General features: G+C 43.8%; 1 long non-coding RNA gene across 1 annotated transcript; it reads right to left on the bottom strand.

Annotated features, from left to right (window-relative positions):
- Positions 1-1,764: 1,764 nt before the first annotated feature.
- Positions 1,765-4,700, bottom strand: LOC141743682 (uncharacterized). Its single transcript, XR_012587160.1, has 3 exons — positions 4,465-4,700; positions 3,895-4,037; positions 1,765-3,450 (listed from the first exon to the last, which is right to left on the bottom strand). It is a non-coding gene; the product is annotated as an uncharacterized LOC141743682 (long non-coding RNA).
- Positions 4,701-7,074: the final 2,374 nt, after the last annotated feature.

Below are 7,074 nucleotides of genomic sequence, written 5' to 3'. Positions count from 1 at the left end.
GGCCGCACCTGCCTTGTTGCTTTCCGCCCCAAGGAAAAATTACTAAATACTTGGCCTTTCAATCGCACCGAGATCCTTACGCATCAGACTCACAGGACTCTTCTGCTTAGCTGACGTACTAATTTCTCTTCTTTTCCCACCTGTAGACAAAGATGCTTCCCTTTTTTCCCCAAGCAAGAAAGGCCGATTACCTTCCACACTTAAATCACGGCTTCCTAAAGGCAATCCATGCTGGGAGCACAAACAACACCTGGCAAACGGCAGTCTCAATTCCTGTAAAGACTCTTCACAGTTGCTGTCAGCAAATGCTTCTGGCTTTAGAAACGTTCTAAAGGTGGCGTTGGGAATTTAAGTCATGGCGTTCTCTCCGCCCTAAGGAGGCCCCCTGCTCCCAAAGATGACCTACGTGGTGCCCTCCTGAGCTCCGGCCGAGGTGCATATGGATCTCACCACCGACCGGAGAGCAAAGCCTTCCTGCAGAACAGAAACCCCGGAGGTGTAGGAAACCTGCACTCCAAGCAAGAGGGCGGCTGGCAGATGAGCTCGTGGTGTAACACTCACTGGCTTCTGTTCCACCACTTTTAGTCCCAGGTGTCCAAAGCCCTTTCCTGGATTAGCCCATGGTCTGCCAAACCGGCAAGTGAATCCACTCAGGAGTAAACGCACTCGGCTGAGCAGTCTATTTTCAGCTCCAGGATAAAAATCTATCTTCAGGTGACACGACTAGGTCGATGATCATCTTTCTAAGCAACAAATATCCTTTCTTTTCCTTGAAGGAAACACAACCACTCTGTTACACACAGAAGCGGTGCGTGACCTGTTACACCAATGGATTCAATCCCCAGCCCTCTCAACCTTCCTCTCTAGCACTTCTCCCTATTAACTGATATTACGCTTTTCAAAAAAATAAAGCCCACACGGCTTCCCGTCAGGAGTATGCTTTTGCTGCAAGTAACATAGGCAACTTCCGCAAACGAACCAGTGCAAAGGACTGCCCGCGGGCCTGATCAGCCGCGTCTTTTCTACCGAGTGCTTTATCAGGGTTGTCTGTTCAGATCCCTCGCAACTGCAGCAGCTACCGCCATTCGCATCCGAGACAACCGCATGCTGAGAAATGACTGCAGGAAACGGACTTAACTGAGACCACTAAACGTTTGTCTTAATACTAGTCTGGTAGGTCATCGCCTTTGTTTAAAGCGGCATAACAGTTTACAGTTGAGGAAAAAAAAAAACAACAACCGCGTATCAAATTTTGTTTTCCTTAATAGTTTGGAGAAGTCTTCAGTTATTTTTTTAATGCACAAATATACAGACAAATATTTGTTATTTTAACCCTGTCACCATGACAGGCATGGGAAAATAAATACAGAAATAATGAGGACTACTAAGCGGCCGTACGTATCAGCGACTTGGGGCAAGCTGATCACGACTTACTTAAATCAGGGGCCTCCAATAATCACTGTGCTTGTGCGAGTCAGCGCTTTTGCTTTCTCGTCAGCAAATGAAAAGGTTAAACGTCCACACAATCAAGACAAAACGAGCTGCTCTCCTTACATCCCTCACTTCATCAACACCTCGTCTCTAACAGCAGTGCCGCCATTCCATCGCAAACGTCTCCGTGTTTGGATGCAAGGTGGAGACTGTATCCACCAAAGAGTGGAAAAGAGCTGCCCAACATTTGGGGCTCAGGACTGTTCCGTGTGGTACTTTGTGGGCAATATACTTGAGGGTTAATTAAGTCACATCAACTCCTACTTCCCTTGGAAAATCACTACGCTGGCTAACAAGCTTTACTGTTAGGAGGCTGTTTGAACTTATAAATGGCATTATTTTTAAAATATCTGTTTACACAGCTGCTCGGACGCTTTTATATTTGCTACCTACTTTAGGCACGTGAATTATACCTTAACTCAGAGAGAATTAGCTGGTATGATCAATATACGGGCTTTTGTCCTACTGGTGAAAACACGTTCTGGTCTAAGAAACTACGCCGCCTGAGGTCAGGGAGAGAGAATTGTACCCGGGAATCTTTACCTGAGCCCAAGAATACTAAACTTGACTGCTCACTATGAGACATTGTGAATTGTACGAATTAACGTGGGTCACAAATCTGCCAAAACCTTAATAAACTCCATTTATATGCATTATAAAATCCTTCCACAGTCTTGTGGAAAAAATTACCTTTCCTGAAAAAAAAAATTAATAAAAGCATCTGTAAAATACAAACTTTTTGTGAAACATACTTGCCAGATACACTAAAGCCCACCAATGGTATTACTCTAACCACAGAAGTTACGCTCTTCAAGGTCAATCTCCTGGCAAAATTCAAATCAGAACGATAAATCACTCCATCTAAAGAAAAAAGAGAAAAAAGAAAAGTTGTAGATTCTGCTTTGAAATCCGTTCCCCTGATTTTCCATGGCCATGTCCCTAAACATGCTCCCGTATGAATGCAGCTTCTCGCAAGTCATGACAAAAACGGCACGGTCATCCAGGAAAGCCTTCCCCAAAGGCTCCCTTGTTGTGTGCAAGAGCATTCGTAATGAGTTCTCTCTACCGGAAGCATTTCGACATAACACGCCCTAGCGTCACTCTCGACAGTGGTTTTTGGTTTAGTTTGGGTTTCGTTTTGTTCTCGTAGCCACATAACTCTCTAGATCACCATTATATTGGTCAATCACATACAGAAAAAGAGAAAAAAAAAAAAGTATTTCTCCGGTGTTATAGTACATCCAGTACAGCAGAGGACTAATTAACTCACATCTTCACCTGTTTCCCTTGGAAAATGACTATGCTAGCTAATAAACCTTACAGTTTGAGGCTTTTCTGAACTTATAAACCCTGCAGCCTTTTAAAATGCATGCGCGGTTTGCTCAGCTGTTTGAACGCTTCTCACCTCAGTCACCCTTTCTCCCTGTGAACTCACACCCCAGAATAGCTTTGCGTCAATGAAAAAGAACCCTGTGATTGAGAGGGTATGAGATTCACACACATTCACTCCTTCCCATGACCAATTGAAGGGTTTTGGGTTTTTTTTTTTCCCCCTTTTTTATACTAAATGGAGCTATATTGCCAGAGGTCAAGAGCTAGTGAGTTGGTGTTTCACATGCTCTGGATTTATTATCTAATCGTCAGGTGAACCACTTAAACCCCTAGTGATTTAATTTTACCAATGGTAAAACAGAAGTAACAATCATCACCTACCTCAAGGTGTCGTCAGACATTCCAGTGAAAATGCCATCTAACGGCACACCAAAGGTATTCGCTGACTCTGTTGAACAGCACAATCAAGTTCTTTCTTCCAGCTTCCCGGAGAAGTTCTTGCCATTAGGCAAGCAGAAAATGCAGAGCGCGCGTCTCTCAACACAAAAGTGGAGGTGCTGCGTGAACCACCTCGGTGATACACAACCCAGAGAAGCTCGGCGTAATTGTCGCTTTTCTCCAGGAAGTCTGTTTGGGAATACCAATTTTTAGGTAAGACGTTAACACAGCTGAACAAGCAGCAAAGGATTTTTTCCTATCAGCTATGAGGAATCCACTTGATGCTAAAGGGTACATAAAAGAAAGGAGGAAAAGGAAATAGGGCACCTCGTTCGTTTCTCTCTCAACACCAGATTTCTGTTGCACAACACAAAATATTCTTAAAAGAGCCTCTTTGAGGAACGTCCTACCATCTAACTGCTAAATGGTTTCTACATTAACATCCATTAAATGCTTTGCAACCTTATTTCTAGGTAAATAAACTTCAAGTATTATCCAAAACATTGCAAATAAACACTGCGCCAGTTTCAGTAGGGACCTTTCAGAAAAAAAAAAAAACAGCCTGAATTTCTATGTGCAAAGGGAACTGATCTATATAAGAGTTTGCATCATTTATCCTTCAGCTGAAAATACCTGAGAAAACCGGTCAAGATCACGGTGCCGTAAGAACCAAGCGAGACCTGCGAGGCGTCATCCTCCGATATTTCAGAATGGAATTTCTCTCTCGAGCTGATGATGCGATCCCCTTGGACACACAGTCAATAGGTACGAATTTCCTGGAAAATATGTTTTTATTTCAGGAACCATTTCCTTACCCGGTGTGAACGCCATGGCCGGCACTGTGCGTTTCTGAAACGCGGGAACTGGTTTTGGTACTACAAGTAGCTGAGGAGAGAGCATCTAAAATGATGCAAAGCAGAAAACATGAAATTCATTCTCGCTGATACACGGGTATTTCTGAATGCTGGAAAACACACCAGTTACCAGCGCATCTGGGGACTTAAGCTTGAAAGCATCTGGAATGCCAACTGAACAAGTCCGGCTGCGTCGCTTATCTAGTATTTAACGAAGAGAAACACGCCGTGCTATGTCTTTTCCCTGGCATTTACTGCAGGCAAAAATTTTTTTCTTCTTTATTTTTCAAATCAGGATTACAAAAAAACCCCCCGAAAAACTAAAGTACCAGCACCAGCAGTTACTCACCATTCTTATTTCCTTTGACAATGAAAGCGATAATGAGAAACGCCATTAAAAGAATCTTAAGGCTCTCAAAATCAGGTAATGGGGAAGATCCTGCAGACGGACATTAGGAGTGTGTATCCGTAACACGCCCAAGCTTTTCACCTTTGGGAGATACCTTCAATACGGACATCTATTATCATGGCATTTCAGAAACTAGAGAAGCGCAGAAGACGAGCAGTCATCGCAGGGGCGATACCAGGCTGGTTAGCGATGGAGAGGAAGGCAGATGCCAGAAACATCCTGTACTGTGGTGAAAGCTGGCAGGAAAAGAAAAAAAAAGATTCAAACTGCTTTCCTTGATTTTAATAAATGAAATAATAATAGCACTTTGGATTATTTTATTCTCTCTGGAAGGAATCAAAAGAGGTGGTTGGAAAAAACAAAAATAGAGGAAAGGAATAAAATTTGGCCTTTTTGAATTGGGAAATGTGCCTTCTTGGCAACCCATGACCTCAAAAAAGGAGAGAGAAATAGAATTTCTACCAATAAAATGATTTTTTCCTTCAATGTGCCACACTTTGACAAAACATTTTAAGCCATTCTAAGTCATTATAAACCACAGTCACTGGAAGGAAGCGAAGCTCCATCGATGCTTTCCACGCGTGCTCTCCGGTGCGCACAGAAATCATGTAGCACTCCTCAATATATTTTCTGAACGCTTGGCAACAATGCATTAAATCTAACCATGGTTCCATGTTGGCACTTTCCTCCTGTACTCTGAGGTGGAAGACTTATGAAGTGGTGTCTTTCATCTTTTGAAGTTTGTAGGAGACTTCCCCCCCCCCCTTTTAAGTACACATATTACAAGGTTTGGAGAGGGTAAAGTCAACAAAGTGTGCCCAGCAGCTGGAATACAGAGCAGAGAAACCAGTTCCTGTTGGGGTTGAGTCTACAGCTTCAGATTAGTCACCAGGAAAGCTCGCTCCTCAGACACAGGTGCTTTGTTCTTGTCACAGAAAAACCCATCGCACCCTGCGAAGCTAACACTCTCAGGGGCCTTGTCACAGAGGTTTGACAGTTTTGGTTATGGCTTTTTTTTTTTTTTAAGGCTGGGAAATTCACAACAACCTGAAGCACTACGTGCCAGCGTTCTTCTCTCAGCGTTGAAGAGTGCTGTCTCTAAATGCTCAGAAGCGGCCCAGGCAGACAGTATTTACAGAAGCACATGACACAATTTTACGTACAATCCACATCAGACAAGAGTTTGTGTTGATAACGATCCCTGTAAACACCACTTACGCGCATATAAAATTGATTAACTCCCCACACTATGGATTGTCTTGAACGTTTACTGATCTACGTCTAAAATCAGTTTCTTCCTGTGGTAGAAATCTATCAACCCAAAAGTTGACAAGCCTTCAAAACTTAGTTGGCTCCAGTGCGTATGTAGAGATAGCAGGCTGCTTGTCGTGTCGCGAGCAACATTAGTTGATGAAACGAGCGTCGTAGCGGGAAAACAAGACAGTGGCAACATCTCTGGTGCAAGCCTGTTACTTCAGGTGCTTACCCCAAACCAGAGAGAAATTGCCATCAGGCTTCCACAGCCAAGGGAAAACAGCCTTCAGGGCATCCCCTCAGTCTTCTAGCGTATCCTCAGGATGTCTGGTTGCTCTTGTGCCTCTTTACCTGCACAAACGGTTGGCCTGGTGAAGAGCAAGTCAGCACAACACAGAAGGGTCTCCCCCCACTGAAGGAAGGGCCTTTATTTATACCCCGCAAAATCCATACCTTTCAGAGAAGGGACACTAAAGTTCACATTCCTACTCAAGCAGATCCGCGTTGGGTGACAAACGGGTATCGCTGCCCCCAGCTCCGCAGTCAGTCTCGGCCCTTTCTGCTTTAAGCTGCTGTACTTCGTGTTACCTGATTTTCCATTAGTGTAAGAGCTTCTCCTGTCAGCTTAACAGCAGCACAGCGGGCGAAAACCGTCGCTTCCACTGGAAGAAAAACAAATGCATTCAAGTTAATTAAGGACACAGAACAGAAAGTTTGTATCAGACTACTTGGAAACAGCCACCATGAAAAACCAGTTTAATTCACTGCTCTGAAATGTGAATAAAATTGGAGGCTCTGACTTGAAAAACAAGCATACTTATTCCTCACGCTCCACAAGCGTGACTTAATTTGCTTTATCTGACACAGAAACAAAAGGATGACGACATTCTCTTCTCCACACCAACAGACATCATCCTTGTACCAATCTGACTCTGTATCCTCAACGTCTCTCATCCATGACTGAGGCTCCATCCCAATCAAGCAGTTAACTTGAGCAAACTTGCTGCCTCGGAAGGTAAGGCCACCAGGACAGTCCAGTCTCTTACGTACAAAACGTCTTTTTCTCCAGCTTCTTGCCTCATTTGAAGTCCAACCTGGACACCAGATGAAGGCTGAGTTTTCCGGGCCAGGAATTAAATAAAGGACATATCCAGCACAGGCATACTTCCAGGGGGAAAAAAAAAAAAAGGAAGGCTCCGTAGCAATCTCTCATCTCCAAGAAAAAGGATGTATGCCTTGCCCAATAATAAAAGTTTAACAGCAGTGATCTTAGGTGCTGCCAGAGCGATCCCCACA

Source organism: Larus michahellis, chromosome 5 (genome assembly GCF_964199755.1).
Source record: "Larus michahellis chromosome 5, bLarMic1.1, whole genome shotgun sequence".
Taxonomy (NCBI): Eukaryota; Metazoa; Chordata; class Aves; order Charadriiformes; family Laridae; genus Larus; species Larus michahellis.
This window is presented reverse-complemented; position numbering and strand designations above follow the sequence as displayed.